The following is a 19967-nucleotide window of genomic DNA, read 5'->3' as shown; positions in this document are numbered from 1 at the left end:
GTATATAGACTCTGGCTTAAGTCAGAGTTCTGAAAAAATATTGCAGGTTATGTTTTAATTTAACCGCCCCCCCCTAATTTTAAAAGAATTTTCTGTATATTCAATTAAAATAAAAAGTCACCCCAGCCCTGGCCAGTTTGGCTCAGCAGTTAGAGCATCAGCCTTCAGACTGAAGGGCTGCAGGTTTGATTCCGGTCAAGGTCAAGGGCACAGTACCTGGGTTGCAGGTTTGATGCCCAGCTCCAGTGGGGGTTCATGTGGGAGGCAACCAACTGATATTTCTCTGTCTCTCTCTCTCTCTCTCTCTTCCTCTCTCTCCATCCCTCCCTTCCTCTCTCCCTCCCACTCTATCTAAAATCAATGGAAAAATATCCTCAGGTGAGGATTAACCAAGAAAAAAGAAAAAAAAAAGTCATAGTCACAAAAACTTTGAATACAATCAAATCACTTCTAGACATAATGTCTAATGGAGAATAATTAATCAAGGTGAATATTTGTATTCAGCCCACCACTTATTATTTCCTGATGATGAAGAAATGTTTTAAATACTATAGAAGTGAAAATTGAAGTAAAATACGCATCAACAAATCAATAATAATGTATATCATAGGCTTAGAAGGTTCTTTTTTATTGATATTTTAGATAGAGAGACAGAAACAGCAATGTGAGAGAGAAACATCTATTGGCCCCCTCCTGCACGCCCCCCACTGGGCACCGAGCCCGCAACCCAGGCATGTGCCCTGACCGAGACCTCTCAGTCCATGGGACGACGCTCAATCCACTGAGCCACACTGGCTGGGCTAGAAGGTTCTTTTTTGGCTCTTTGAAGAGGATTGTTTCAGAAGACAGTGTCACACTTGAGAGCTGGAAAAAACAACGGGGGAGCACACAAGAGGGAGAGGAGGAGGAGCGGGGAGGGGAAAGGAGGCATGGCGCAGAAAGAAGCAAAGGGAAGCGAGTCCTCTGCGCTCCAACTCTATCTTGCTTTTGGCACTCTCATCCACAAGGCATTTGTTTATGTCTGTCTCCCCTGTTGGCTTGTGAGCTTCTAAAAGAGCCAAGATCACACCTTATTTTTATATATCCCACCCCCAGCACAGGGTCCCGAAGAAGGGCTAAGGTGAAAAGAGAAATAGGAAAGAATCCAAGAAGCAAGCATGGTGAAGCTCTGCACAGGAGAGGAGAGGCCCTGTCGCCCAAGGGACAGCATGAGCTCCTGAAGGAGAGTGAAGCTTGAGCTCCTAGATTAAAATCTGGGTGCTTTTGGACTATGTAGATGACCTCACCAGACTTTCCTTAGTTCATCTTTAACTGGGGTTAACACCCTGAGCTCTCAGGACTATAGTGATGACAGAAACACCCACAGCTAGATTACCATGCAGCAAGGCTTTCTTAAATCTTTGCTCTCCTCGATAATTCGGTTACTCTCCTGCTCTAGATGGTTCCAAGATTTCCTACTTCAGATCAGTTTAAATCTTAACTTATCTACCATTCAAGTTCCTTAAAAATAAGACTCTCCTCTTTGTATCTATTCTGATTATTCTCTGATTTGTTTGGGCAAAATGCTTACATTGTTTCACAAATCAGAGCAGACCACATTAAGATGATCAAGAGAGCCCTGGCCGGTTTGGCTCAGCGGTTAGAGCGTCGGCCTGCTGTCCTGAGAGACCCGGGTTCGGTTCCCGCTAAGGGCGTGTGCCTCGGTTGCAGTTTGTCCCCGGCCCTGGTCGGTTGTGCGGGTGGCAGCCACTCGATGTGTTCCTTTCGATGTTTCTCTCTCTCTCTGTTCCTCTCTTTCCCTCCCATTCTACCTGAACAAAAAATGGAAAAATGTCCTCAGGTGAGGATAAAAAAAAAATAAAAAAAAAAGATGAGCAAGAGAAATAAGTACAGTGGTTACAAACTCACTCTGGTGACCTCCAGTTTGTCATCAATTAGTTTGACCTTGAACAAACTATTCAAGTCTCAGTTTCCTTATATATAAAGATTATCATAGTATTTGCATCATAGTGATTACTGAGGATTAAATAAAATGATGCATAGAAATGCTAACTTTTATTGTTACGATTAGTCCCAACTCTAGGCCTATACTCTTGTTTGACCCCATAACTAAAATCCCTTTAGGGAAACTGAATTCCTTCTCTCTGCTTCTCAAACTAACAGTTTTTTCAAAAAGAATATTCTTTCATAAACTGTTCCCTAATTTCAGTACAAACTTCAGTGATTTCCCTTCCACTTAACCTATAATATATGCTTATATTTTCACAATTTACTGGCTCAATAGAGGTACTTGCAAGTAAATGTGGAGACACTTTTTAGTTATGCAAAAAGCCTCTGTTTCCAGAGGAATAAGAAAATTGTTGATCTTGACATCCTGTTCGAACCCAAAACACATTTTCCCACTGAAAGCATCTTACAGCTGGTAGTGAGATGTAGTTAGTTGCCTCTCTTCGGAACCTCACTACTATTTATTTTTCCATTCTTTCATTTTGATCCACATCTGTTCCATATATGTTATAAGCTCCCCAAGAGGGCACTTGCAGCACAGGCTCTTTTTGTTTTGTTTTTTTTAATCCTCACCCGAGGACATTTTTCCATATTTTGTTCAGATAGAGTGGGAGGGAGGGAGGGAGAGAGAAACATCGACGTGAAAGGGACACATTGACGTGAAAGGGACACATCGAGTGGTTGCCACCCTCATGACCCAACCAGAGCCAGGGACAAACTGCAACTGAAGTACATGCCCTTAGCGGGAACCGAACTCGGGTCTCTCTGGACCGCAGGTTGACGCTCTAACCACTGAGCCAAACCAGCCAGGGCAGCACAGGCTCTTTTGAGCTGAAATGCTGAGGTCTCATCTGAGCCCATTCTCTTCCTAGCACTGTCCTGAGAACTCAGTCAACACTTTTGAACCCACATTTCCACAATTGTAAAATACGAATGAGAGCACAGTTGGAGGGTGGGGTAACAGGGAAAAGCTATTGTTTCTTCTCAGCACAAAACCCCCGATGTGGCACTTTTCCAAAAATTTCTTTGAAGGTGATATGTTAGTAGATATAGGAAAGAGGTTTCACTATGAAAGCAAAATCTTGAGATAGCAAGAAAAGATAGTCAATGTGGAATCTCTTTATGAATTTGTTCTTACACAAACAAAATGTGCTAAGATTCCTTCTGGCTTTACATAAGTTTCAAAGTAGTTTTCTTTTTAAATAGAATGGATGAGGTTGGGCATATATATCCAATATAAATATCAATAAGCTGGACAGTAGAAATAAACTATAAATAAAAATAATACATACCAACCTAAAAGTACATATGCTCTATTTCTGCAAAATTATTGAAACTACACTAACAATGAGTGATATTAATTCTACCAGCATAAACATGTCTATGATGGTAATAATTATCTAGTTATATGATTTTTATAAATGACTCTGAAAAGAAGGGGTGAAACTCTTGGAGCTTCACTCAACTCTTCCTAGTAACAACACACAGAAAATAGCTGCCATTATTGAAGTATGTATATAAGCGAAAGAGGCTACCATCTGATCAAAAACTTCATCTGGCCCTGGCTGGTTTGGCTCAGCGATTGGAGCATCGGCCTACAGTCCAGAGAGACCTGAGTTCGGTTCCTGCTGGGGGCGCATGCCTTGGTTGCAGTTTGTACCCGGCCCTGGTTGGGTCTTGCGGGTGGCAACCACTCGATGTGTCCCTTTCACTTTGATGTTTCTCTCTCTCTCTCTCCCTCCCACTCTATCTGAACAAAAAATGGAAAAATGTCCTCGGGTGAGGATAAAAAAAAAACACACACAAAAAAACCCCAACTTCATCTGTACAACTTACTAGTCACTTACAAAGCTGATATAATTTAAGCTACTACTTCAAATCACAAACAATGCCCCCCAAAAAACAGTGAAAATGAATTCTCATAAACAGCTATTCACAAGGCAAGTCAAATAATAGCTTTTACCCAGACATGTCTACTTTGGTTATCATCAGCCAGCCAGAATGAATATGCTCAATGAAACTAAATTTTTCTATTTTATGACAAAAACTGTCCGTTGACTGTCACAATTGTTAATACTAATGCATTTAGCTTACTAAAATATTTTAATCGAAAAAAGTACATGTAATACTAAGGCAAATACATTGCTATTACATGTCATTTTTAAAAACAGATTATATGTAAACATAACTAACAGCATCTTTAGTTAGCAGGGATTATAAGCATCTCAAAAACCACATTATCACACACTCAGAAAAGCTGGCTTTCAATTGTGCCAATACCTATTTAGGAGTGAAATACTGAGTTAAAACAATGTTAGTGGTCAAAGAATCATTAAGCAAGCCTTCATCATAACTTTCACAGTGGGTGGTCTGTAAAATGATCAAGAATAATATGCTGCATTCCATAGCCACAGAGGTCAGCTTCTGCATACAAATCTTTGCAGGAAGAGAAAGGCCTTCAGAAAAGTGGGCCATTCATCTGAACCAAGTTCAGAGAATTTCCAGCACGGTGAAAAGCTATGTTATGCAAGCACATAGATGTATTCAGTGGGGGTAGACAGAACCAGCTCCATGGAGACTACAAAGGAGCCCTCCCATGGCTCATGAATAAGTCGAGGAAATGATCAGAAAAAAAAGAGAGAGATGTTTAGACAGATGGCCCACTTTAAATGCCTGAGACAGGGCATAAGCAATTTTAATGAAACTTTAGATCTAGCATATGAATTGTTTCTTATTTCCTCCAGGAAAAAAAAATCTAAAGAAGACAAAAATTCAGCAACTCACTGAAAAACTCACTTTCAAGCAAGTTGGGATGGAAGAAGAGTCACAAATACAAGTTTTATTAGTGCAATAAATCCATACAAAATTCTTCACAGAGCCATCAGCTATCAAAATGAATATAAAAAAGCATGGAATGAACAGATTAAAGGAATTTTAAACAGAAGTCTACTGCCAAACCAAACAAAAATCTAAGCCTTATTATGTGGGAACTTACAACACTCCAACATTAAAGTTTATCACTGCAGTAGAAAGATAAAAGCACCATTTCCAGAGAACCTCTTCAAAGCTAGAAATTGTCACAGTGGAGAAATGGAATTCTGCCTGTACACAATTTAAAATGTGTACATTCAAATATATAAGTCCTTGTAGAACAGCATATATCACAAAATAGTGCCTAGAAATAGGACATACACCCACGTTTAGTGTCCTTAGTATTACAAATAATTACACAAATAACAACTGAATCTAGAAATGAATAATAATGTTCTCATAATCTTATATATGTTCATATCAGGCACACCCCATTTCCTTCTTTCACCAATTAGAACTTAAGGTTCTCAGTTTAAACTTTGGACACAACTGGTCAGGAAAGGCAATGTCGTATAGCCATCACCCCGCAGGCACGAGTGTCTGACTGACCACTGACCACTGACCACAAAAGCTATGTGACTACCCACCTGGTTTCTCAGTTTCCTTGTGTCTCGTTTTTCTTATCAGTAAGACAAAGATAATAAAAATATCTGACATGTTGATTAAATGAGGTAAAAGAAATAGAATGCTTAGACCAGTGCTTGGCACAAAAATGCTAAATAAGAGTTATCATCAACCTTACCGTAATTTGGTACAATGATATCTGAAATCCTCCTCTATAATTTTAACAAACCTGTTGGTGTTTTTTAAATATTCATATACAATTTACACACAGTGAAATTCACAAATCTTAAGTTCTACCACTTACCTTTCCAGTGGAAATGCTCCCTCCTCAAAAAAGTTCAACTGTCAATTAATTAGACCAGCAATTTTTAGCTGGAGTACCTTGACACACTGGTGTGCCACAAGAACTTTTAAAACCTGCAGTACCTGAGTATTTAGTCAGGGGCACTGACCTCTTTTCCCTTAAAACACAAAAATAGCTGTCTGATGTGAATGAATCAAAATTATACCTATTTTTATTGTCAGATTGGCAAAATATATATTTTTTTGATGTGCTGTAGAATTATAGTAATTAGTTTATGTGTTATGAATGAAAAAGTTTATTAGACTAAAGTTTCACATAAACAGACTCCAAAAATATGTCCTCTTATGAGTGGCTTTTTTCCCTCAATATAATGTTTCTGAGGCTTTTTCATGTTGACTAGTCCATTCTGTTTTTATTGCTGAATAGTACTCTATGGTACAAACACACTAACATCAGTTCATCCGTCTGTTGAAGGATGTTTAAGTTATTTCCAGTTAGTGGCTTTTATGAACAAATCTACTATTAACATTCTTTGTACAAGTCTTTTTTGAGGACATATATTTTCTCGTGGGTAAAAAAATCTAGGAGTGAAAACACTGGGGTAAACATATTTAATTTTACAAAAACTTCTAAAGTGTATTCCAAAGTATTAAAACAAACCTGTACTACTACCAGCAATGAAATTTTCTCCATATCCTTCCCACCATTCGGTGTTAGTTTTTCTACTTCTAGCCAGGCCAGTGGCTGAGAAACCACATCTCATGATAGTTTAATATGCATTTTCCTTATGACTAATAATGTTAAGCACCTCAACATTAGTGCTTATTGGCATTTGTATTCAAGTTTTGGCCCATTTTTAATTAGGATGTTGGCCTTATTATTACTGATTTGGGAGAGTTTATTTTTAATAGAAATCCTTATCCAAATTATTTGTATTTTTTTCCCCTTCTATGGAGTGTTATTAATTTTCTTTAAAATGTCTTACTACTGCCCTGGCTGGTTTGGCTCAGTGATGAGAATGTTGGCCCACAGACCAAAGGGTCATGGGTTCAATTCTGATCTAAGGCACGTACCTGGGTTGCAGGTTTGATCCCTGGCCCTGGTTGGGGTGCGTGAGGGAGGCAACCAATCAGTATGTCTCACATTGATGTTTATCTTTCTCTTTCTCCCTCCCTCCTTTCCACTCTAAAAATGAATGAATGGAGGAGGGTGTCAATGGGGTAAAAAGGAGAAACATCTGTAACAAAAATAAATAAATAATAAAAATGAATGGAAAAAATATCCTTCGGTGAGGATTTTTTTTTTTAAGTCTTACTATTAATATTCTTTAAAATGTCTAAACTTCAGCAGTTTTTAAAAATTAATTGACTTACTTTTTAGAGCAATTTTATGTTTTCAGAAAAATTGAGCAGAAAGTACAGAGAGCTCATATATATATGACACAATAGTATAAAGTCCACAATTTATGTAGGGTTCACTCTTTATGATGTACATTCTATAAGTCTGAACAAATGTATAATGTATCCATCATTAAGATATCACAGAATAAGTTCATGGCCCTAAAAATACCCTGTGCTCTACCTATTCAGCTCATCCTCCCTCCCCCCAAATTCCTGGCAAACACTGATCTTTACGCCATAGTTTTGCTTTTTCAAGAATGATATTATAGATAGAATCATACAAAATGTAACCTTTTCAGATTTGTTTCTTTCACTTAGCATTATGAATTATATTTATTTCCTACTGTTATAATAGAAGTTCAAATTTTAGGAATTAAAATTAGATATCATTGTGTCTTCTTTAAGAATATTTCTTCTCATAATTATAGAAATATGTTTATATGACTATTCTCAATTTAGTGACATGAATAACCCTTGCAAGCAGAGATGTAAAGAGTTCCTGGTAGGTAGAAGTGGTACATATGTGTAATTCAGTATTCTTCCCTCTTTTCTTCTTTGCCTCTGAATGTAATATAAAGTTGAAAAAAAAACACAGAGAAGTCCCAGTTTCTGTAAAAATGCAGTGTAGCTTATTTCCAACTAATGCCCCTCCAAATATAAACTGTGTAGAAGATATATAACACATAAGAACTTTTAAAAATTGTAAAGAGCCCAATGACATAAAATTCACACAACATAAATTAAACACATCTGAAGTGTGTAAAATTCAATGGGCTTTAGTATATTCACAGAATTTTGTAACCATCACTGCAAGCATTTAAAAAATACATTCATAACCCCGAAAAAGGAAACTTTGGACCCATTAGCTGTCACTCCACATTCCTACTCCAATTTCTACAGATCTACACAACTACAAATGCACTTTCTATTTCTACAGAATTGCTTATTTCTGGACATTCCTTATAAATTAAACCATAAGCCTTGGCCAGGTTGCTCAGCAGTTAGAGCATCAGCCTGCGGACCAAAGAGTCCTGGGTTCAATTCTGGCCAAGGGCACATATCTTGGTTGCAGTTTGTCCCCAGCCCCAGTTGGGGTGTGTGTCTCTCTCACATTAATGTTCCTCTCCCTCCCCCCCACCCCCGCTTCCTCCCACTCTGTCTGAAGATAAATGTAAAAAGTATCCTCTTGCCCTGGCTGGTTTGGCTTAGTGGTTGGAGCATTGGCCTGCAGACCAGAGAGTCCCGGGTTTGGTTTCCGCTAGGGGCACGTACCAAAAAAATATGTATATATATTCTTGGGTGAGGACTAAAAAAATAAATAAAACAAATTGAACCATAAAATTTGTGGTCTATTGTGACTGCCTATTTCATTTAGCATAATGTTTTTAAATTTCATCCATGTTGTATAAAGTATCAATACATTTATTTTTTTAAATATGTTTTAATTGATTTTTTTTTTCTTTTTAGAGAGAGAGAAACATCGATTGGCTGCCTCCTGCACAACCCCCACAACCTAGCCATGTGCCCTGACCAGGAATTGAATGGGAACCTCTCAGTCCATGGGACGACACTCAATCCACTAAGCCACATTGGCCGAGTAATATTATATTTATTTTTTCTTGATGAATAATATTCCATTCTATAAAAATAAACATTTTATTTAATATTATATATATCCATCATTTCATGGACATTAGTGTTGTTACCACTGTTTGCTTATGAAAAATGAACATCTGTATACATTTGTGTGGACATATGATCTCACTTCCCTTAGGTATATACCTAGGAGTGGAATAGCTGGATCATGTTGTAATGTCTTACATTTGAGGAGCAGTCAAATTATTTCCAGGTTTACCATACTTTACTCATAAATTTCCTTCAGGAATATATAAGGGTTCCAATTTCTATATATGCTCACCAACACTGTGTTATTTTCTGTCTTTTTTATTATAGCCATCCTAGTGGATGTGAAGTGGTATCTCACTGTGGTTTTGATTTTGGTTTTCCTAATGACTAATGATGGTGAGCATCTTTTCAAGGGCTTGTTGGTCATTTGTATATCTTATTTGGAAAACTTTCTATTCATGTCTTTGCCCATTTTTTAATTGGGTTATTGGTCTTTATTATTGAGTTTTGAGTTCTTTATATATTTTAGGCAACAAGTCTATCAAATACATGACGCAAGTCTTTTCTCCCATTCTGTAGCTTGCCTTGTCACATTCTTCATGCTGTCTTTTTAAGCACAAAGATTTTAAATTTTGATGAAGTCCAACTTATATTTTTTCTTTTTGTTGCTTGTACTTGGGCATCTTACATAAGAAATCATTGCCTAACCAAAAGTAACAAAGATTAACTCCTATGTTTTCTTCTAAGAGTTCTGTAGTTTAGCTCTTACTTTTAGGTTTATGATTTTTTTTAAAAGATTTTATTTATTTTTTATTTTTTAATCCTCACCTGAGGATATTTTTCTATTTATCATCAGATAAAGTGGGAGGGAGAGAGAAAGAGGGAGGGTGAAAGGAAGAAAGAAAGAGAGAGAGAAAGAGAAAGAGAGAGAAACAGGTCTATGATTTTTTAAAATTATATTTTGTATTGTGTAGGGAGAGAATCAACTTCTTTTTTTTTTTTTTAATTCTCACCCAAGAATATTTTTCCATTTATCTTCAGACAGAGTGGGAGGGAGAGAGAAAGAGAGAGAGAGAAACATCAACATGAGAGGGAATATCGACTGGTTGCCTCCCACACAACCCTGACCAGGGCCGGGGACAAATCGCAACCAAGGTACATGCCCTTGACTGGAATTGAACCCATGACTCATTGGTCCATGATCTGACACTCTAACTGCTGAGCCAAACCAGCCAGGGCCCAACTTCATTCTTTTGTATGAAAATATCCAGTTACCCTGATAGCATTTATTGAACAGATTCTTTACTCAATGAATTGTCTTCAAACACTTGTTGAAATCAACTGATCATTAGTGAAACAATATATTTCTGGACTTCAATTCTATTCCATTGGTCAACACCTCTATCCTTATGCCAATATTACACTGTCTTGATTACTGAAATAAGATTTGAAAACAGGAGGTATGAATCCCAGTTTTGTTCCTTTTAAGACTGTTATGGATAGGCTAGGTCCTGTGCATTTTCACATAAACTTTGGAATCAAACAAATACTTCTGGGGAGTAAAAAAAAAAAGGCAACAGTTGGGATTTTGATAGCAATTGTACCAAATCTGCGTATCAGATTGGTGAGCATTACTGTCACCTTAATATCAGGTCTCCTGATTTTGTGGGACGTTTCCATTTATTTAAGTTGTCTAATTTACTTCAACAGTTGTTTTATAGTTTTCAGCATATAAGTTTTATGCTTCTTTTTTTTAAAAAATGTGCTTAAGTATTATATTCTTTTGGGTGTTATTGTAAACAAAACTGTTTTGTTAATTTCATTTTCAGTCGTACACTGCTACTATATGAAAATAAAATTGGCATTTGCCTATCAATCATTCTTGTACCCTGCAACCTCACAAAATTCATCTGTCAGTTCTCACAGATTTTTGTGTGTGAATTTCTTAAGGTTCTACATAGAAGATTATGTCATTTGAAAACAGAGTTTTACTGAGTCCCTATCTTGATACCTTTGGTTTTATTTGCCAACCTGCCCAGGCTAAGATCTCTAGTATAATGCTGAAAAAGAAGTAAAAACAAACATCTTTCTCTTATTCCTGACCTTAGGGGAAAATCATTCAGTCATATACTGTTAAATAGAATGTTAGCTGTGGGTTTCATAGAATGTCCTTCATCAGGTTGAAAAGTTCCCTTTTATTCCTAATCATGGAACTTATTTATTTTTTTTTATCATGAAAGGCTGTTGGATTTTGTCAAATATTTTTTTCATGCATTTACTGTGATTTTTGTCCTTTATTCTAGTACACAGTATATCACATTGATATTGTTAAACCAACTTTGTATTCCTAGGATAAATCTCACTTGGTTACGGTGTATAACCATTTTATACATTCTTGAATTCTGTTTGCTAATATGTTGTTGAGGATTTTTACATTAATATTTATGAGGCACATTGATCTTCAATTTTCTTGTGACATCTTCATCTCCTTTTGGTCTCATGGTAATATCAGCTTCACACAATGAGCGGCAAATTTTTCCCTCCCTTTCTATTTTTGGGAGAATTTGTAAAGGATTAGTATTAATTAATATCCTTCTAAATACCTAATTGAATTCACCAGGAAGCTATCTGGCAATGAACTCTTCTTTCTGGTAAATTTTGTGATGACTAATTCAATGTTCTTTAGTTAATGTTGGTAGTTTGAATCTTTCTAGGAATTTCTCCATTTTATCTAAATTATCTAATTTGCTGGCATACAATTAATCACATTATTCCCTTCTGATCTTTTTAATTTCTGTCAGTATGTATAATCGGTTTTTAATTATTGATTTTTGGCAATTTGAGCCTCTCCCTTTTATTCTTGGCCAGTCTATGTAGAAGTTCCTTCCCAAGAACCAGTTTCTTCTGTTTTTCTTTTCTCACTTATTTCCACTTTAATCTTTAGTATTTCATTCTCTCTGCTTGCTTTTAGTTTGCCCTTCTTTACCTATTTTCATAAAGTGAAAGATGAGGTGATTGATTTGAGATCTTCCTTGTTTATTAATGTGTTTACAGGTTTAAATTTACCTCTAACCTGTTTTAGATAAATCCCATATGTTTTTAAATATTGTGTTTTGTTTTCATTCATCTCAAAACACTTCCTAATTTCTCCTTTAACCCTTTGGTTATTTAGGAGTGAGTTGTTTAATTTCCACCTTCAATTTTAATTTCTGTAAGGTCAGTATGTATAATTGGTTTTTAATTATTGATTTTTGGCAATTTGAGCCTCTCCCTTTTATTCTTGGCCAGTCCATGTAAAAGTTTGGATGGAGAACATATTTTGTATGATTTCAATCCTGTTCAATTTAATGAGCCTTGTTTAAAAATTAAGGAACCCTGTTTAATGGCCTAGCATATAATTCAGTAGTTATAGTCTACCCTGGAAAATGTTACATGTGCACTAGAGAAGTTGCATATTCTGCTGTTGGATAAATTATTCTATAGATAGCCATTAGTTCTATTTGCTTTATAGTGTTGTTCAAGTCTTCTACTTCCTTGTTGACCTATGGTCTAGATGTCCTATCCATTAGGGAATGTGGTGTATTAAAATCTCCATCTACTACTGCATTGTCTATTTCTCCTTTTAATGGCCTGTTTGGGATCATATATTTGAAAACTGTGTAATTGGGTACATATACAACAAGTTCTTGAATACATTTCATTTAACATTATTTTGTTATGCTGATAATGAAAATAAATGATTCCCAACAGGGGCCACTGTCTGTGAAGTTTGCACATTTTCCCCATATCTGCATAGGTTTTTCTCTGGGGAGTCCAGTTTCCTCCCACATCCCAAAGATGTTCACATGAGGTGAATTGGCCTATTTAAACTGCCCCAGTGTGGGTGTACATGAGTGTATCTTGAAATGGAAGCAATCCTGTCCATGGTTGGTTCCCATCTCACAACCTGGGCTGCCCAAATAGACACCAGCCACCCACAACCCTGAACTGAGATAAGCCAGATGAAAAATAATTATCTTGTTTTTTATTAATCTTTCCAAAACGCATGTATAGTTCACATTTATTTCAAAGTGTAATATTAGGAGTGTTTGGGGTCTTTATTTAGAAGTTTGGTGATGTTTCTGTGACCAGAAATATGCTGTAGGAACTTAACTCTTGTTTATATTAGTCTATGTAAAATTGATATTTGTTGCATATCATTTCATGTCAAATCAAAGTTTCCAAGAATCTATCAATAGAGGGTAAGTGAGGATTTATATATTTGTAATTGTTACAGCTTCCTGGAGAATTGACTCTTTTATCATTATTAAAAATCTCTGTTGTCCCCAGTAACAATTTTTGTCTTAAAAAAAATATTTTTTTCTTTATAGATTTGAGAGAGAGAGGATGGGAGAGGGAGAGAGAGATAGAAACATCTATGAGAGAGAACACTAAATGGCCACTTCCTGCATGTCCTCCACTGGGAATTTGGCCCACAACCTGGGCATGTGCCCAGACCAGAAATCAAACCGGTGACCTCTTGGTGCATAGGTCGATGCTCAGCCACTGAGCCACACCAGCTGGGCAAGTTGTCTTAAAAAAATTTTGTCTGACATATTAGTAATATTATTATTACAAGTATATTATTTGTCTGATAAGTATTTCTATCCTTTTATGTTAAACCTATAGTGTCTCTAAATCTAAACTGTGTACTGTAGAAAACATATACTTTGATCTTGTTTTTTCATCCATTCTGCCAATATCTGCCCATGAGTGTGTTTAACCCATTTATACTTAATGTAATTCCTCTTTAGATAAGATTTACATTTGCCATTTTTCTTTTTGCTTTTTATATGTCATTATCTTTTTTGTTCTTCAAATACCTCCATTAATGCTTTCTTTTGTTAAAGAAGTATTTTCTAGTCTACCATTTTAATTCTCTTAATGTTTCATTTACTATTTTGCAAAGCAATTTTTTTAGTGGTTAACCTGAGGATTACAATTAGCATTATTAAACACACTAGTTTGAATTAATGAATATTTAATTGCAATAGCATACAAAAAATTTGTTACAGTATAGCTTAATTTCCTCTGCCTTTGTCTTCTTATTGTCATACAAAGAACATCTGTATATACTGTGTGCCTAACTTAGATTTATAATTATTGATTTATGCACCTGTCTTTAAATCAAATCAGAAAAAAGAATATTGATGTTATAAAAAATACATTTACATTGTATTTTACATTTACCTATATAGTAATCTTACCAGTGCTCTTAATTTCTCATTTGTATTTAAGTTTCTGTTTAGTGTCCTTTCATTTCACCCTGAAGTACTTTTTTTCATATTTCTTTTTGTTAATTGATTTGAGAGAGAGGGAGAGAGGAAGGGAGGGGGGAGGAAGGAGAAAGGAAGAGAGGGAGGAGAAGGAGAGAGAGAGAGAGAGAGAGAGAGAGAGAGAGAGAGAGAGAGAGAGAGAGAGAGAGGAGAGGCAGAGAGAAGAGAAAAATCAATCAGCTGCCTCCCACACCACCCTGACTGGGGATTGAACCCGAAACCTGGGTATGTGCCCTCACCAGGAACTGAACCCTGCAACCAAATAAGCCACACTGGCCAGGGTTCTTTCATATTTCTTGAGGGATAGAATAGCTAGCAACAAATTTTATCAGGTTTTGTTTACCTGGGAATTTATTATTGTCTCCTTCATTTTAAAAGGATAGTTTGGCTGGATATAAGAATTCTTTATTGACATTCTTTGTTTCCCCCAGCACTTTATATACACAACCCATTCTTTTTTGGGCTCTGTGGTATCCAATAAATAGTGAACTTTTAATCTTAATGAGGATCCCTTTTATGTGGTGAGTCATTTTCTTCTTGCTGCTTTTAAGATTCTTTTTTGGTTTTGACAGTTTGATGTGTATAGGTGTGGATCTCTTTGAACTTATCCTATGTGGAGTTTCCCAAGTTTCTTCACTGTGCAAATGAACGTTTTTCATAAAGTTGGAATTTTCAACCATGATTTCTTTATTCTTTCTGCTTCTTTATCTTTCTGCTAGTCTCCTTCTGGAACTCTCAGCATGTATATGTTGATACATTGAATGAATCCCACAGGTCTCTGAGGCTCTGTTCCTTTATTTCTTTCTGTTCCCCACACTGAATAAATCAGCTGACATACCTTCAAATTTGTTATTTCTTCTGCCAGCTCAAATCTACTGATGAATCCCTGTGGTGTACTTTTTCACTGTAGGCATTGTACTTTCATCTCTGGAATTTCTATTTGTCTTTTTTTAGTCATTTCTATCTTTTTATTGCTATTTTCTATTTCACAAGACATGGTTGCCATGCTGTCCTTTAATTCTTCGTATCTGGTTTCCTTTGCACATATTTTTAAAAGGTCAAGGTCACTGAATAATGAGCAAAATATCTGGGGCCCTCCTGAACAGTTTCTATTTACTTTTTATCTTGTGAATGGGTGTGAATGGGTGATACATTCATGTTTCTTTGCATGTCTTGTAACATTTTATCAAAAACTGAACATTTTAATAATGTGGCAAACCTGCAGATGATATTCTTTCCCCTTAACAGGACAACTGGCCTGTTCCTCTAACAGTATTCAGAGTTGATAATTATTTTTTTAATGTCTTCCTATACCATTCTATTCTAAGCTTCCTAAAGAACAGGAACTGTTTTGCTTTTATTCTAAGCCCAGCATCCTACAATATAGAGTGCTATTTGTTATTTTTGGAGTAACTCAATAACTTTAATTCTGTAGGTAAAAAGTTGCCATCATTAAACTGTACATTCAGGAATTTACTCTACTCAAAGAAAGTGATCTTTGTAAAGTAGGGTAGGAACATTGGTCATGTAGACCAATGTTATTAGATCCAGGGCTATTAGTTATCTATGAGCATTCAAGATAAGAAATTAGTCTGACATGCTATAGGAAACCAGAAATTTATACTTTTAAAAGTTTCCCAAAAGAGGTAAAATAAAAAGATTTTTTTTTTGAAAAGGGCAGCTTAATTCAGAGTTTATCCTATACATTAATGTGAAAACCTTAGTGATTGTATAATAGTGTATCCTTAGGATACTCAAGCAACTTGCTAATATCTTCTTAAATGAAAATATTTCCAAACAACACAGGTTTCTAGTTTCTGCTCTTCCTTTCTTATACATTTCTTTAAATTTTAAGATTAAAATTTATTCACAGAACAAATTTTACTGAGACTATTATTTGGAATAATGATGACAAGGTAGCAATATAAATAGATATTTAAGTCTATTCAATTCAAAAATTCAAGATCTAAATATATACATTTTATCTTCAGTAATCTGTCATTTTAAATGAATTATTTATTTTAAGGAAAAGATAGTACTAAAGTAAATAAATGAACAGATATTAATAAACACAATGCACAAATCCATCTCCTAGAAGAGACTCTTAATCTCACTGTAGTACATTACTTCATCTATTATCAAATACATAAATCATTATGGTATACACACAAATAGAGAAAAAAGCATATACTGAAAAATCAAGTAATGTCTTCAAAAGATATATTTTTCCATTTGCTCTAATTCCATTACTCTTCTAAACTTTTACTTACCTCATTGGCAAATCTCCATAAACTACCTTTAAATCATTTTTTTGGAACAGGGCTACATATACAAATATACAAATATTCTTCCACTGTCTACAAAAAAATTTTCTTACACAGATCAGCTAACTTGGATTTTTAATACTAATCTTTGAGTTATGTAAATTAATCATTTGACATTTTATTATGAATGTAGGGATAGTGTGATTTAGTTTTGATTCAAAAATCAAGGATTTCATTATCCTATAAAACATATCCTGAGTTCAAAGAATTTAAGGGGGGGTTAAACAAAATGCAAACATTTAATGCAACATTAAGCATGTGAAATAAAAACTTGATTGCCTAAAGAAAGCATGCTATGCTGTTACCCTGGTGACAGGTTAAAAAAGGGATTGTGAGCTGAATAGCTGTATGATATGAAATTAAAATGTTTCACATTGAACAATCTAAACTGAATTGGGAAAGGTTAGAGTAGAGGAGAGAGAAATCAATTCTCCAATGGCAATGGTGAATGGGAAAGAAGTATGAATAGGATTTGCCAGTGGGGTGCAACAGCTGCCAAATATCCTGCAGCCAAAGAATTACAATAATACTGATGAAGTGTGCAAGAGCTTTTGGAGTCATTGCAGGGAACAGAGAAATTCTCCTGCAATAATGAGGCTATTTTGTCTTCCATTCAGCTCTTATCATAGAATTAAAGAAAAGAAAAATATCTTAAAATATAATATTTAGCAAAAATGTATAAATATGACATTTCATTCACGTAATCAATATCTTGTGCTTAATCTCACATAGATTTCTAAATCATCCAAGTCTAACTTAGTAAACGAAAATATCATAACAGAGATACTAAAAGTAAGGCAAGCTTAAAGGAAAATAATTAGATTGATGTTTTCTCCCTTGTTACTACTTTTAAGGGATTTATTGCTCAAATGAAAGTAGATATTTCCAAAGGCATAGTATGGCTATGTATGTTTGTGAATATATATGTACAAAGTACTATTTTAATTATATAGTCAGTTATTAAAACATCAACTTCATTGTTATAATAAAGTAGCTAATTTGAGAACTATGAAAAAAGTATAATATAAAAGTTGTTTTAGTGTCACAAATGGTGAAAATGTGTCAATAATTTGATATATCCTTTTAAATTCAGAGACATTTAAGTAAAAGAGCCAATATACAACTGTATAGAAATACTTGCTTTTACTTGGGAATTATTTTCACAGGGCTATTTTTTTTCTTTTACTTCTCTTTTTTTTCCAAGTATATCTTTCAGTGATTAAGATCATATTTCAAAACCTTAAACTTTTATCTTCTAACTGAAAACTTAATAATGGGTAAATGAATTATAAATTTGAAACCAGGAAAGGACACTTTTTTAAGTGCAAGAAAAAAACCTCAGATAATTGCATCTGTCAGGTAAAAGTCACTAAAAAATTGATTCTCCATTTTATCAGGAAGCCAGATGAGGAAAGAAAATACAATACAAATGTAGACACAACGACTGCTATTCAAGTGAATATAATTTCCCATTATGCTACTGTGACTAAAAGAGTTAAACTGATGACAGGCTCTGTAGCCAGTCTAGATACTTGATATGTTCTACAAAGTATGAGCTCAAAGTGGTGATTATACACTGACTCCATACACCCAAAGTAATCCTCCACAAAAGTGAATGCTTCATTTTTAAAACCTTTAAGGCTAAAATATTTTCATCAGCATAACAGTAGCCCTTAGTGAAGGTGTTCCTTTTATAGGTCTTTAACCTCTGCCCAAATACTAAGAGAGAAACTAGAAGGCTAAAGTAGAAACCAGAAAGTAAAAGTGTCTGCCTCATGCAATTCAAATAGGAGCTAAGCTGGAAATGATTTCAGGAATCATCCAATCCAACAGTGCCATTTCTGAGAGGAGAAAATTGGAGTCAAAAGTTGAAACATTTGCACAAAGGCTTGTTCCACCTTGACACTTGGTAGTGGCACTGATACCAAAAGCCTGATTCCTGACATCTCACTCAGTGCTGGTTCTACTGCACCATGTCAACCACTGTGAAATTTCAGTGCCAGGTACAGGACCCAAAAGAACCAAAGACAATCTTATTTTCCTAGCCCAAATGACTAAATAGACAGAATGCAATAAAGTAATTTATACAGAATTCCGGGTGCCTATCTACAGTGTTTTAGAGAGGAGGGACCACTAATATCACATATGCAAATTTACCACTTTCCACTCAACATTCTTTTTTTATTTTATTTTATTTATACTTTTATTATTCACCCATTAACTCCATAATATGCCAATCAAGAGCTAGTTTTCAGCAGTTACATTCCCTTGGTCATGGCTACATAAGAATGTGATTAATTGGAAAACAGGGAGACCAGAAACATCAGAGAGCCAGAGGTGACATCATGCAGCCTACACCACTGCAATACAATTGTCAAGTCCATCCACTTGACATTCTTGAAAACTGCTCTTGTCAAGGTATCCTATGACCTCCACATTGCTAAACTCAGCAGCTATGACTTCCACATTGTTAAACTCAATGGCCTATAATCATTCTTCATATTTGATATATTTTAGTTGAACACTCCTGTCTCCTGATACCCTTTCTTCTCTTGGCTCTCTGAAATCCACCCTGCCTATTTTTCTACCTATCTTCCCTGTTGGTTCTTCTCAGTTGCCTTTGGTGGATCTACCTCATCTTCCTGAAATTTTGATGTAGAGTGTCCAGAGCCTCTTCTCCTAACTGGTCTCCTGCTTTTCACTCTTACCCTCTTATAATCATTTACAACATGAAAGCCACAATGATCTTGTAAATACATCTGTCACATCAAGCTCTTCTTTGCTCAAGACCCTGTAATGGCTTCTTTTTCACCCACAGTAAAATCCTACTCCTTACAATAGCCTACCTAACAGAACTCCATTTCTGCTACTCTATAGCTTGCTTCCTTCTCTCAAGATGCATTGGCCTCCTTGCTATTTCTCAAACAAGCCAGGCATACATTGATCTCAGGTGCTTTGAATTTCACTGTCACCTCTGACTAGAATGCTCTTTCACCAGATATTCACATGACTCCCTCTCTTCTTCCTTGAGGTCTTTGCTCTAATGTGAATCATCTCGGCCTGTGAATCCTTCCTACCATCTACTTCCCTGTGATCCAAATTAAAACTGTACTACCCTGCCATCCACTGCCAGGATGTTCTATATTACACTTCCCTGTTTTTGTTTTTAATCCTCACCCAACAATATTTTTCCATTGATTTTTAGATAGAGTGGGAGGGAGGAAGGTAAAGGGAGAGAGAGAGAGAGAAACATCACTGTGAGAGAGACACATCAATTGGTTGCCTCCCACCCTGGGGCTGGAAATCTTACCTGCAAACGAGGTACGTGCCCTTGACTGGAAATTGAACCCAAGACTCTTTGGTCCTTGGGCCAACGCCCAACTGCTGATCCAAACCAGCCAGGGCTCACACTTCCCTGTTTTTTCACCAAAATAGTTATCATGTAATGTAATACATATTTTACTGATCTGTTTTGTCTGTCTACCCTCCATGTAATGGTAAGTACAACGAGGGTAGGATTTTTTTTAAGTCATTAGTTCCCTACTAAAATCCCCCA

General features: G+C 35.7%; 1 protein-coding gene across 7 annotated transcripts in view; it reads right to left on the bottom strand.

Moving 5' to 3' along the window:
* PCCA (propionyl-CoA carboxylase subunit alpha) overlaps window positions 1-19967 on the bottom strand; it is a 429374-nt gene that overhangs the window by 139792 nt on the left and 269615 nt on the right. The gene's annotated exons all lie outside the window — the stretch shown is intronic.

The sequence above is a fragment of the Molossus molossus genome, unplaced genomic scaffold (assembly GCF_014108415.1).
Source record: "Molossus molossus isolate mMolMol1 unplaced genomic scaffold, mMolMol1.p scaffold_m16_p_9, whole genome shotgun sequence".
Classification (NCBI taxonomy): Eukaryota; Metazoa; Chordata; class Mammalia; order Chiroptera; family Molossidae; genus Molossus; species Molossus molossus.
This window is presented reverse-complemented; position numbering and strand designations above follow the sequence as displayed.